This window comes from Microcaecilia unicolor, chromosome 1 (assembly GCF_901765095.1).
Source record: "Microcaecilia unicolor chromosome 1, aMicUni1.1, whole genome shotgun sequence".
NCBI classification, from domain to species: domain Eukaryota; kingdom Metazoa; phylum Chordata; class Amphibia; order Gymnophiona; family Siphonopidae; genus Microcaecilia; species Microcaecilia unicolor.
The window spans coordinates 233,319,679-233,334,281 of record NC_044031.1 but is presented as its reverse complement, the minus strand read 5'-3'; the positions used below and the strand labels follow the sequence as shown (position 1 = coordinate 233,334,281).

The 14,603-nt window shown below is 41.3% G+C and overlaps 1 protein-coding gene across 4 annotated transcripts in view; it reads right to left on the bottom strand.

The window, feature by feature from the left end:
* The window catches only part of LOC115471036 (poly(rC)-binding protein 3-like), a 1,141,923-nt gene that overhangs the window by 337,065 nt on the left and 790,255 nt on the right, over positions 1-14,603 (bottom strand). Inside the window, exon 1 of one of the 4 annotated variants that reach the window (XM_030204720.1) lies at positions 12,977-13,024. The exons of the other annotated variants lie outside the window; for them this stretch is intronic. The gene's annotated coding sequence lies outside the window, so the exon portion shown is untranslated. Of the gene's footprint in view, positions 1-12,976; positions 13,025-14,603 lie in introns of those variants that run through there. 4 annotated transcript variants of the gene reach the window in all.

Below are 14,603 nucleotides of genomic sequence, written 5' to 3'. Positions count from 1 at the left end.
TTCTTGACCCCGTCCAAATGCAGAAGATATCATCGATGAACCTGACCCATATTTTCATTTTATTAAACCAAGGTGCAACATAGACAAATGCTTCCTTAAACCAGGCCACAAACAGGTTGGCTACCGACGGGGCTATAGTTACCCCCATAGCTCAGACGATGAAGAATTTAAATCCAAAGCTAAAGAGCTAGAAAGAAGACTAACCAAGAGGGGTTACCCCAAAGGGATTGTGCACAAAGCTTACCGAAGAGTGAAATTCAAAAATCGTGATTACTTGTTATCACCAAGGCAGAAAGACAACGATGGAGAGGAAAACATTATCACATGCATTCTGCAATATTCTAATTCAGCCCCACGTTTATCAGAAATACTAAGGAACAACTGGCACATCATACAAACCCTATCAGGATTTCAAGAGATGAGATTGAGAATGGCCTTTAGTAGAGGTAGGAACTTGAAAGGGATTTTATCCCCAGCGGCGCTAAGAGAACCAGCACCGGATGATGTCCACACAGAAGGACACAAAAGCTGTGGGAATGGTGGGATGTGTGCTATTATGCTACACACTAAAAAATTCAGAGACCCTCAATCAGGCAAGGAATATATTTTGAATCACACTACCATGTGCTTGTCAGATTGGGTGGTATATGGAGTGATATGTCCATGCAACAAAATATACGTTGGACAAACCGAGAAAACTAGTCACCAGGTTGACCGAACATAAAAGTAATATCCATACAAACAAGACAACAGAACCTTTAGCAGCACATGGTATCGAGACTAACCATTCATTCACATCCTTGAGATGTGTTGTGTTACAGCAACTGAAATGGAGGATTCAAGGAGGTGACAGGAAGTTAACGCTACTACAACAAGAGCAGCGATGGATTTATTGCATGAGATCACTACATCCAGGGGGTTTAAACTCCAGGATTGAATGGAACCAATTTTTCTAATTGAGCTTTAGAATCTCACTTCAAACTGTAGAACGTAGACTGCTTTAAAAAAAGGAGGGGCTGAATCAGATAGCGTCTGACGTCAGGAGATATAAGGTCACCGCCATATTGCTAATCGCTGCAGACAGAAAGACCCAGCACTAAATGTGAGGAGAGAACCACCACTGATAAATGGATCGCTACAATATTACTGTATGGTAATATTTATGCTGTTTTCCACAGATATCGATCACAAGACACCATGGTACCCTGAAGCAGGAGTCAAAACTCGGCCGGAGTTGGGCCATGGATGATAGATATATCGACTGAACAGCTGCAAGATAAGTGATCCCTACACATTTACTAGCTTGAGTGTTAGGTATCGCGTCATTAAAATTTGGGAGGATTTTTTAGCCTGTGATGATTAGATGGAACTCCCTTAGGTTGTATTCCAGCAAAGGAGTATCTATCCGTATTTGAGGCTTTTCCTCCAATTACATACCACAACAGTAAAACACATAGAGTATATTGACTTAGAATTGATCGTTGGATTTTTAATACTCTATTAGATCTTAATTATATATATAGACACAAATCAAAGTCAGGTATACACATAAAGTAGCACATATGAGTTTATCTTGTTGGGCAGACTGGATGGACCGTACAGGTCTTTCTCTGCCGTCATCTACTATGCAACCCAGTTCTAGGCTGGAAGCTTTTTGGCCAGTTCTGATTTTAAATAAACTTACATCCCCAAACAGTGTGGGATTTGTAGTGCCTGATCCTGCCCATTGAAATCTGTGCTACAAGTCCCACAATGCACTAGGATGGACAGAAATTCAAGACTGGCCCAAAATCTCCAGCCTGAAATTGGGTAACGTGGACTGCATGCCATGTCAAAGGCTGGTGTAAGTGCTCAAGCCTAACTGTTAGCAGTTAGGCATGTAACTCCTAGTATTCTAGAATTTGCACGCTTACTGCCAGATTCTATATAGCATGCCTAAAGATCCGCACCGAAATCCAGGTGTATTCTATAACAACCTATGTAAATTAATTGGCTTAAAAAGCTAATCAGCATTGAAAATAGCACCTAACAAGCAATAATGAGCACTAATTGGCAATAACTAGAATTTATGAACTGCACCTAAATTCTAATGTATGCAGTTCAAAAGGGGTGTGGCTATGGGTGGGGAAATGGGCTCTCTGTGGGCATTCCAAAATTTATGGACATACTTATAAAATATGGCCCAGTGCGCGTACACCTACACATGGGGATTTATGCCACATTTTTGTTGGTGTAAATGGAGGCACGTAGTTTTAGGCACTGGGATATCAACCAAACATGTTCTATATACCTCTTGTTCGCTGCTGTGGGAGGAGGGCAGTGGTGACGGGCAGCAACAGCCACAGGGGACCTACATGTGGAAATGGCACCATTTACAAGTGGCAGTTGTGAAATCTTGCACGTGACTGGATCCATGCCATTCATTTTTTTCAATGTGTATCTTTGTAAAATGGCTGTCCTGCTATGTGTGTCAGCAAAGATACACACACTCTTTGTCTAAAATACCATCAAAATTGAGCACATTGTGACCCAGATATCTCAATTTCAGTCTCTGTATTCTTTGCAAAATGGGGCGCTGTGGGCTCAATGTTCAGTCTTCATTTGTTTTTTTTTAAACACTGACCACCACAGGCTGATTTAGGCTCATATATTCAGTGATGAGCCTAATCCGTGTACCAGCACTTAATATGTGGCCTTTTGTGGCCGTTGGAAGTTATTCAGGTCTTGTCAATATTCAGTGCCATTAATCAGATAATTATCTATGCAAGTTAGGACTGCTGTTTTTGTGGTCCTACTTGCCCGGATAGTATTTTGGGAACCAGCACTGAATATTATTAGTGAGCAGCTAACTTCCAGGCCTGCTCTGATCCCACTGCTGGATCAACCTAGCGCTAGCTAGAGAGTGTTGTGAATACTTTTGAATATCTGCCCCGTTCATTCATAGAGGTTAAATAGTGCTGAGTATCGACCCCTGTGTATATGATACAAAATATCAGCACAAATCCTGCATAATCATGCTTGAAATGAAAGCTGTCAGAAGCAGGTGCAAATGCTTGCCCGTGCCTATGATCAAAGGTGCATATTTATTATGGAAGTGTGTAAATCCCCACTTCACTTGTACTCTGTCCAAACTCCACCTAGAGATGCTATAAGTATGTGCATTCTTATCATCTCATGCACTTGTATATTTATTTATTTATTGGGATTGATCTACCTTTATAAAGAGATTCACCCAAGGCGGTATGGGCTAGATTCTCTATATGACACCTGAAAAATCAGCATGGAAAAATATTCTCTAAAGTATGCCCAAATTTTATAGAATGGACTTAAATTTCCATGTTGTATATTGAATACGCCAAGTGGCTCGCCACATGACTAAATTGGGTCATGTCCTTTTAGGCCACATTTTACTTGGTGTAAATCCTGACACCTAAATTAGGCGCAGAATGGGTGTATTCTATAATAATGCACATAAATTTTAGAAATGCCCATGTCCCACCCATGGCCATGCCCCATTGAACTATGCGACTTAGAATTCAGGCGCACCACTTTACAGAATACAGTTAGCAAATGGTGAGCGTAAATCTAAATGCCAGTTTGGACTGATAATTGCTTGTTAGCATCCAATTAACAGAGCTGATTAGCTAGTTAAATAATTAAGTTAAGTACATTATTATAGAATACTCCTTGGTTTCTGCATGGATTTTCAAGCACCATATATAGAATCCGGGGGTATATGCTGGGTAATTCTATAAGATGAAATTTATGCACACATATATTAGCAGATCCACCTAAAAATGCCTTTATAAAATTACCCTCCAGTGGGCTAACTTCTTTCCACTGATCTATGCCACTTTTTGTATCAGATACATTTAGGTAGCTTGAGCATAGGGAGGGTAATTGTCAAAACCATTTTCCCAAATAAATTAGTGCTTTAGTTGCAGAAATGAGCATCTCCCACCTGACAGTACTTCTATAAGGTTGGGAGATGTCCCAAAGGGCTAGAGATAGATGGTGTTTCCTCTTCACAAAAGTGGAAGCAAGGAGGAGACTGGTAAGTCTGACCGTAGAAGTTGAGTGAATTAATGGCATCACTGCTAGAAGACAAAATGGTGCAGTTTCTGGAATTTCTGGATTACAGTATTGGAACCCACATGGTTTTTACCAGAGGTTGGTCTTTTCAGATGAATCTGATCAATATTTTTGATTAGGTGACCAGAAATTTGGATCAGGGAGAACTCTAGATTTGGACTCATCATAGTAGAATGGGGTGGGCCATGGTCTGACCAATATTTTGCCCAAAACAATATCAGTAATTAGAGAACTTGGAGATGAGGTCAGAGATACATTTGTTTGGTCCCTCCTACTCAAAATGTCTTCTGCTGCTCTTGTGTGGTATACTTGAATTTTAGGAAGGCCTTTGACATGATTTCACATAGGAGACATAACTAAAACTGAGCACCTTTGATATGGGACTTAAGATGGTTGGTTGGTTGGTTAAAAACCAGTTGAGTGGGAGGTAACTACGGATAGTGGACAATGGACTGCACATGAAGAAAAGGGGCATTACCAATGGTGTACCACAGGGATTGTCCTTGCTTTGATTCTTTTTAACATTCTGGTGTTATTGTGGATGGGCTATTGGGAAAGCTTTGCCATTTTGAAGATGGTGTCAAAATCTGTAATAGGGTAGATGCCCAGGAAAATGTAGAAAACATGAGAAAAGATATACAAGTATTTAAGCTCAGGCAATGGTCTACAGTTTGGCAGGCGAAATTTAATGCATTTGAGCTGCAAAAACTTAAGAGTTGTGGAGTATAAGGAATGAAGTTTTTCTGTGCACAAATTCAGAGTGCGATCTGGGGATGATTGTTATCTGAAAATCTTTAGGTAGCCATATATGAAGAGAAAGCAATGAGGATGTTTGGGTACCTAGGGAGAGGAAAGGCCTGCAGGAAAAAAGAAGGAAATATTGCCTTTGTATAAGTCTCCAGTGGGCAGATCTGGAGACCATACCTTGAAAAGAACATAAACCAGAGAAGGGCGATTTCTAAACAGGGACATAAACCAATTCCAGAGGGTATGGCTACAAAAAGAAGAACGCTTTATCAATGAGGCACAGTACAGCCAGGGGGTTTAAACAAAGAAATTGACTGGACAACGGTAGTGTGATCTGTGCATGTATATCATCCAAAAGAGGCTTGGCGTTTATAGTCTCTTAGAATGCCATGTCTTTGAGGCAGGAACTCTCCTGCTCCACTTGTAAGCCTATGTATTGTTTTTGGTTTTTTTTAGCTAGATTAATAAAAATGTATTTATTTTGAGGTACACAAGCGAAACCTGCATCCAAGTCAGGGTGGAATTTTGGACAAATGCTGGCACTGTATCTATCACTGAGATGTATTTATGAACACAACGATTATCATGGTTTAGCTGGATATCAGATGTGTTATTTTTTGAAGATATTGCTCATGTGTATGGACTTTCATCTACATATTATTTGGATTTTTGGACTTTGGACTCTGATATTGCCTATAATTACTGTAAAATAATGAGGAAAGTATTATAATAGATAACAGTGGCATCTCAAATGTTCACTTACTGGTCATGTGGGTTTTCTGAGCACTTTCACAAATAATGATAAGATTTTTTTTTATAAGCCTCTATACCCTGGGTATTGTTATGAGTTATATATACTTATGACCCGGGAATTTATGTTTCAGTTAGAATCATCTTGAATGGTATCCCGTTTTTAATAATTTTAGATTCCTTCTATTAAGGATAAATTGCTTGCAGTACAATTGACTAAGATTTGGAACTTGGTTCCTGCCTGTTTCACTCAGTTATTTAAATACTTGCTGTTTAGAAAAAAATCTGAAAACTTTACTCTTTAAGAAGTCTCTGGATTCATTTTAATGTACTTTGATGGTATTGAGACTTAGACAGAGATTATGAAGGTATTTCTCTAGGGGTTTATATTATTGAGTGTGTATTTGACATGCCATGTAAATTCTCAAGGGTTTGCCTTTTTTTTTTTAAAATAAACCATTGTACACTGCTCAAAATCATTTGGTTAGAGCGGTATATAAGCTCAATGTAATATAATGTTAAATCTTTTGTAAATTCTCCCTAAGATTGTCTAGTAAATATATAGAGAGATACAGATGAGTATTTCACATTCACACCATGCAAGTATGCACACTATTGCTACAGTATATCATAAGAATATAAGATTTGCCAACTGGCTTGGAGTAGAGGTCCAGATAGCCCTGTGTCAAGCAGACAATGTATGGAGGATAATAAGAAATGAGGCATTATATACCACTCTCCAGCTGTTCTTATGCCCTTGGGGTTTCTGGATATTACACCTTATGAACACACTGAACAGGGAGTGACATCCCTGACTCTTAAGTTAAAAAGGCAATAAATGATCTAGCTTCCATAAACATGAATCGTCTCACTTTGATCTAGGTTATACTATTTTACTCCATAATGTTGTAAGGCAGTGAGCTCCATAAATTTGGTAAGTGATGTGTGAAGAAGTATTTCCTTTTGGTTGCTTTTACATATGTTGCCTGCCAGGTTAATCAGTTGCCCCTACTTCTTGTCAAATGAGGCATAGTGAATACCAGCTCCTTCACCCCATTTGTCATGCCTTTCATAATTTTATATATCTCTGTCACATCTCCCATCAGTCACCTTTTTCTCCAAGTCGGAAAGTCCTAGTTTGATTTCTTCATTGTACAAAAGTAGTCTATAAGCCGTGTCTTTTAAAGATGGGTGATCAGAAATGCACACGTCAACATGTGAGCACATTCTGGACTTGTACAATGGCCTCCTGTTATTTTCTGCTAGCAAATCCTTTCTAAAAAATTTTTTAGCTAACTTTGGGGCCCTTTTACTAAAAATATTTTCTACAGTGTGTTTTTGGCTCACTCCAAATTCAGAATTACTGCCTGAGGGATGCGGTAGCCAGGTGGTAATGCTGATATGGCACATGCTGGACGCACATAGGCCCTTACATACCTTGTAAAAGGGCCCCTAAAGCTCATAATTAAGTATGATAAATCTGGGTGTGTTCTTACTGTATGTGCATGACTCGGCATTTCTTAGCATTGAAACTCATTGGCTACTTTGTCGTGAAACCCCACTGTCATTGGTTTTGATTATCCGCAATTATTAGCTGCAATGAGAATTGCCAAAGTCGGTGCAACGTTTCCTCTCTTCTGGTGCCTTGGGGGGTCTTCCTTCCAGTGCTGGTAATGCTTTGCCACTCTTCCAGTATGCTTTGGGGTCTTTGTTCCACTGGTTGTGCCACTTTGCTCTTCTAGTGGGGTCTTTGAGCCTTTATGTCGCCATTCCTGAATCTCCACTATCCTAGCTGCAAAGGTCTAAAATATTAATTAACATATGCATCCAGCTTCCCCTACATAAGCACGCAGCTATGGAATGCATTACCACTTGCCGTGAAAAAAATGTGCGACCTAACTTTTGGAGATCACTGAAGACCAGCCTGTTCAAAAAGACATGCCACAACGATACAGCCTAACTACCAGGCAACGAAACTCAAGCCTGAACTAGATAAAACCCGACTCTCTATACTTGGCTACCAAAGTCTACTCTACCACGAATGAACTTTATCACAATACCACTCTATCTCTAATTCTGAATATGAACTCTTTATACTTGACTGTTTAATCTACTATGCCAATCATGATATCTAATGTAATACCACTTGTATCTCTCACTTCGGAAATGGTGATCGCCATGATGGAACAATGTAAGTCACATTGAGCCTGAAAATAGGTGGGAAAATGTGGGATACAAATGCAACAAATTAATTAATGAATGCCTTTGCCCCTCTTTTGGTGCTGTGGGCACTGAATATTACTGGCACCTGCATAGCTGCCAGCTCCGCCCAGATTCCACCCTTAGAATGCCCCTCTCTGACCCACTTAAAAAATGACCAGTCAGAACCTGGTTAAGTGCCGCTGAATATCAGCGGCCAGCCTGCACAGCATGATTTAAGCGGACAGAAGCCTCCCCTGTCCACATAAATCATTTTGAATATTGACTGGTGAGTTACTGCCTGAGGTAATAGAATAGCAGTGGGATCTGAACACTGACTTCTTTTGTTTGCATCCCAGTGCTTTAACCACTAAGGTATGCCTTCAAGCAATTTAGCAAGTTTCATTGAAAAAGGATGGAAAACACCAGTGTTACAGTATAAAATGGTTTGCTCTACTGGCTATAATCCGAAAAGGAACCAAATGGATGTTGATCTGAAAAGTAACCGAACTAAAACTTTTTCCCATGCAAGTCACTACTTGCCTCCACTATAAAGTGAGTGGAGGAGTGGCTTAGTGGTTAGGGTGGTGGACTTTGGTCCTGAGGAACTGGGTTCCATTCCTGGCACAGGCAGCTCCTTGTGACTCTGGGCAAGTCACATAACCCTCCATTGCCCCATGTAAGCCACATTGAGCCTGCCATGAGTGGGAAAGCGCGGGGTACAAATGTAACAAAAAGAAAGAAATTAAAGCTTAGTTCTATTCCTTTTCTCCTATCCTTCAACCTCCATGAAAACCTCTCATCCTGTGGCATGTTAGTTTCAGTAAGAGCCTTTGATGAAGGGCTGTATAAACCAACAAATGCAGTTGCTAAACAACAGCTTTACAGGGCTTCCTATGAAAACAAAATTCTTATAACGCTAATTCTCCCTTCACAGCTTTGCTGTTCACGTCGTAATCCTTAAACCTAAACTTTGGCATTTTTATTTAGCTTTACAGGGTTTCCCTTTTCCCAACCGGTTTAACTAAAACAGCAGTAAGAAAGTATCCACTCTTATCATCCTTAACCTCAATTCCACTTCTTCTAAAATCACCTTACTTTATCCAGAATGTAAGCAGGTTTGTGCACTAGCAATGCTCAGTTGAAACCCTTTTCTATACACGTTTTGCCTTTTCCAACATGCAGGCAAGTTCTGCACTAGCAAGACTCAGTTGAACATCAGCCAACAGTATACTCTTCTTCTTTATATTAGCAGCAATGACACCACAATAAACCATGGAAACACCTTTCCCCCAGAATAAAGACTGTTTAACTCTTGAGACTTTCTTCCTTCTCTTCCTCTCAGGCTCCAGCTATTCCTTATGGATGCCTATAGTGAGGCTTAGCACTAATGCTTGCTTCAGGGTGAATTCTCTTCACTTTTTGGCTAACAGGACTGCCTGCCACAGAGATTGGGAGGGGAACTCTGTTTCTACCCTTGTGCTCCCTTTCAGGACTTCAGACGTTTTGTCATTCTGTCTCTTTCTCCTTCTGGTTTATGACTTCCTTTCCTGGGTTCCCTCTGAGTTCCCTTCTGAGCTTCCCCTTGAGTTTGGTTTAAGTCCTCTGTTTAAACTCTCTGTGGCAGTTAGCAAGGCTATTGGGTAATTGCTGCAGGTGGGGGTTGCTAGCAGCAATAACCACTAGGCAGATTGGATGGACAGTTCAGGCCTTTATCTGCCGTCATTTACTATGTTACTATTGTTACACCTGCTCCCCTTGATTAAAGCAGCTACTGTTGGGTTAGCAGGCTTTCTCCTGGTTTCCTTCCAGTCTGGATCTCCTGCTAACCTTATCGCTCCACTGTTTTCTGGGACCTGTAATTTTCCCACTTCTTAAAGCAATATCCCCATTTTCTAATTTCCACTGATTTAAAGTAAGCACCAATGGGATTTGGCTTGCTTCCTCTCCTTTCTGATAAGGTCACACTAGTGTCTTATCTCAATATACACGTAGTAATAAAGAATCAAATTTCTTTAGGTATACTTATGATACGTGCAGCATAAAACAAATTATAGAGCTACAATAGGTAACACACAGCTTCCTAAAGACCAAGAACCTTTGACTTGTCACTCACACTTTTGCTAAGAGTGCAGTGCAAGCGTAGTATTTATAGAAATAGGCATGCATAGGTATTAGAGGAAGAGCAAATCTTAAATCTCAAAAGGTAAGCAAACTTTCTCTTATAATCCTCTCCTCTCCCACTTCATATAACCTTAAGATGTATTGATGTTAACAAGATCATTTTCTTTCCTTTCAACCAAAAGTTTTATTTAGAATTATGGAATACTTACTTCATTTAGAGGCCTTTTAAAGCTTAGCATACACTCAGTGTTGCATGCTATTGTCCATTAGCGTGCACTAAACTTTAGTAAAAGGCCCTTTAATATTTAAAAAATACATAGCATAAGAAACATTTTATACTTTTTAACTATAACAACTATAGATAATACGCTGAAATCTTCTGCCTAGTGTACTGCAGTGGCCAAAAAAGCAAAAAGGATGCTAGGAATTGTAATCCCCTGTTAGGTTGGGGACGACTGACAGAGTAGGTCCCTGTAGAGAGTTACTGGGGGGGGGGGGGGTATCTGGGTGGGAGGAAGCCCAGCCCAAGGAGAGTACTTTGGAATAATATGCAGAGAAATGGTGCCCTGGTACTGAAGAGTGATGGAGGGAAGGAGATTAGTAGGAGGTGCAGGTGATAGTTTGCCCTTTACGGGAGTCTTTGTTTGCTTAATGGTCCCCTGCCACTGACCAGGATGAGTAAGGAGAATTCCAATTAGGAGAAGTAAAAGCAATGGTTGTAAAGAGGAGTTGTGGCTCAACAAATAGGCAACTGTGGAAGAGGAGCGCTACAGATGGGCAGAGGACAGACCCAGCCCTGGAGCCTAGGATCACAGCCAGGGAATGCCCATCCCAAGGCCAGGGTGGGACCAAAATGAAGGTCATCCTAGAGGGAGATCAGGCCACAAGAGGTCTAGACCTGTGAAACTGAAAGGAGCACAACCTTTGGGACACTATTCTCTGGGATAGACATGGACAGGACAGTGGCATTCCTAGGGGCGCTGACACCCGGGGCGGTCGCCGATGCGCCCCGCCCCCTGGGTGCAGCGCCCTGCCCCCCCCCCCCCGGTGCAGCGTGAACCCCCTCGTCACCCCCCCATCCTGGCAAAAGAACCCCCCCAGGTGCCGCGCGCCGGTCAGCTTCGTTGTTTCCATGCTCCCTCTGCCCCGGAACAGGAAGTAACCTGTTCCGGGGCAGAGGGAGCATGGAAACAATGAAGCCCCCCCCCTTAGTACGCCACTGGGACAGGAGTCTGTAAAACGTGTATATAGTCCTGCTGGAAAGCCTCTGTAAATAAATCAAAGGAGTTCCCCCCTGGGAATACCAGGATTGTGGTTTTAAAAGACTTTCCTTCAACGTTGGAGAGTTGATGTTCCTGTTTTTGTGGAGTTGAAGAATAAACAGTTTGAGTTTCATAAGCTGCTGACTCCAGATTGGTGTTCCTTGAACTTGAGGGAGTATAAGTATCTCCCAAAACTGCCTAATTTAACAGCCAGCCTTGTTTCCCACAGTTTACATTTGAACTTGTTTTTTGGGTTTCCTGGGGGAGAAGAAGGTAATCCCACCCACTAACACTTCTTTCCCCGGGGGAGGCGTTTAGCGCCAAGCGAGTAAGGGAACGACGGAGGAAAGGCTAAAGAGGTTAGGGTCCTTCAATTTGGGAAAGAGATGGCTGAGAGGAGATATGCAGTTAGCATATCTGGGTTTATAAAGGTTTAGCCAAGTTCCTAGAGGTAAAGTCCATAGCCTGTGATTGAGATGGACATGAGGAAGCCACTGCTTGCCCTGGGTTTGGTAGCATGGAATGTTGCTACTAGTTGAGTTTCTGCGAGGTACTTATGACCTGGATTGGCAACTATTGGAATCAGGATATTGGGCTAAATGGACTAACAGTCTGACCCAGTATGGCTATTTGTATGTTCTTATGTTTATACTGCTACAATAATTATGTAGTTGAAATTTTTTTTTAAAAGGTGTATACGTCCTAGATTACGTTTTGGGAAAGCAGGTCAAAAAACCAAATTCCCGTTCCTAAAGGAGAGAGAAACCTTGTAATTGTAATGAGACTCAAACATTGTTTGAAAAAGGCAAAATCTTACGAAAAATTAAAAGCGGTGATCTCACTCTGCACGGCAATGATTGAAATACCATGACATATAACACGAGTTCCTCTACTGTGCCTTTAAATATATATCATGTCATGAAATGCCACAAACTTAGTTTATACCTTTTAATTTTGGAATACAGTACCGAGATCAAAGCTGCATTCTGCTCCACAGTGAAAAGCTGGGGTCAGGTCAGTGTAAATCATGTGAACTGTCAGAGCCTGCACACAGACATGTGTCTGGCTATAGCTTCAGCATTTGTCTTCAGTGGCTTATGTTCATGTACTGTCCCAATTACCTTTCTTCCCAGGATTTAAAAAAATAAAACAAAACATTTTGATGGATTTCAAGCTAATGATATTGTTCAACAATTAAACATAATAATCTTGCACAAGTGAAGGTGGCGATAGGAGTGGGGAGAAGGAAGGGATAAAATGAATGAAATCTGTGTCCTAGGATAAAGTAATGGGGGATGGGATTTGATATACTGCCTTTCTGTGGTTATAGCCAAAGCAGTTTACATATTATATGCAGGTACTTATTTTGTACCTGGGGCAATGAAGGGTTAAGTGACTTGTCCAGAGTCACAAGGAGCTGCAGTGGGAAGTTCCCCAGGTGCTCAAGCCGCTGCACAAATCACTACTCCATGTGTTTACTGTTAGTCTACTTCATAAGGTAATAAAACAAAAGAATGTGATACCTTTTTTATTGGATTAACAATACATTTTTTGACAAGGTTTTAAAGTTAGAACCTTCTTCTTCAGGTCAAGTATGAGCAAAGTATGATTCTCTGTCCTACAAACAGCACAGCTTCAAGGACAAATACAATGTTATTATTAGGGCTGGCCTTCTATTGTATATTACCATCTGCTCATCAACTTGCTTTCACTTTAAAAAAACCAAAACAAAACACAAGCAAAAGGTAAAAGAAAACTTAAAGCAGTCAATGCATGCAGACAGGAAGACTGTTCTCACTCACCTGACACTCTTGCTGATCAGCTGACATTAATCTTCCCAGACTGCTCAGATAAGAAGTTGACAAAATAAAAAAAAAAGGGGAGCTATTTTCTCTTGCTGACAATGTGACCAAAAGTAGTATGAACTACCCATGCAGCCCTCCCCTGCCTTTCCTATAACAAAGCCGTAAGAGTCTATAAATACAGCAGGCATGCATACTGCAGTCCTTGCTTAGCTTCATCCACTATCCCCATTCCATGGTTCCTCAGTTTGCTGCCAAATCATTGCACAGAAATGTAATAGTACTCTCAGGTTCACAAAGGGCCCGTGAACTATGACAGGCCAGCCTCTTTTGTTAGGGATTCTAACAACGCTGGGATTAAAGCAGCTGATTTAGGAATCTACTGTCTTGCAGAGGCTCCAAACTAGTGCAAAAACTATCAGATTAAAACCGCCTCACAGAGTCATGAATAACAATATCTACAAGAAGGGATAGGAGCCTAACTTTCCCAGGTTTCCATAAAGTTCAAAGTCCTGGGGGCCTACAAGCAAAATGACAACAGTTCTCCAGTGGGCATGGGCTTCATGGGGGTCCTTTCTGAGATCATCAAACTCATTGTACAGTGGGTTGTGTTGCATTTAACGCCTGTGGACTTGTTTTTCTCCTCAAGACTCTTTGCTGTGCTGAGTCTGTGCACAAGAGCAACTGCTTAATCCTGCTAATCATGTTGGCTACACTGGAAATCGATTAACTAGAGCAAAACATATTTGTAGACTATTGTATTTTACTAGAAAGATACCAGGCAATTACACCAGTGTATTTGCAGAAACATCTTTAGTTCTGTTCTACTGGTAAGAGCTTGGCTGGGACTGTGAAGGTTAGACCATCAGGGCACTTTCACTTGACAGACGTATGTGAAAACACTGCATGTCCCAATTGAAAAATAGATGCTCTACACAATGGCATTTATGTATGCTCTCTGGTATTGTACAGTGCTCTTCTTGCGGAGATGGATAAGGCAGGGATGGAGTGAATTGTCAATCTGTAATAAACTGATTACAGGTCATTCTCACCACTGAGTGTCATTAACTGTGCTGTACCAGGCCAGTCTGGAGACTCAGTGACAGCACAGTACAGTGCCAGGACAAGGTAGGGGAGGTAGGCTGAGGATCCAGGGCATCAAGTCTAAAGGGAGGTTCACCAGGATGATTGCTTTTAACTTTGCATAGCAGGGGGCCCATTGTATAAACACTCAGGACTCTTCCTCTGTGTCAGATGGTACCCTAATCCCTGGAAGCAGAGAACAGCTCTATGCATTCTGCTTCAGGCTTTCCCTTTCCAGGCAGCCTGCAGAAAACAAGAGGGAGGGTTGAGCCGGAGCAGAGTAGACACTTTATGCCTTTATCCAACCCCTTTCCTTTTGTCATTGTGGGACTGGAGGGGAGGAAGAGTGCTTGAAGCAGATACTGCAGAGCAAAAAGAATAGTCATCTCAATCCCTAATCCAGCCCTTTTCCACCTGTCTGCTGGAAATAGAGAGGAGGAGACAACAGAGCATTCAGTTTTTGTCTGCATATATTTAATTATATTCTGTGGGCACTTATCTGGAATCAGTAAAAGTAACCCAAAATTGGGGCTCCAATGATTTT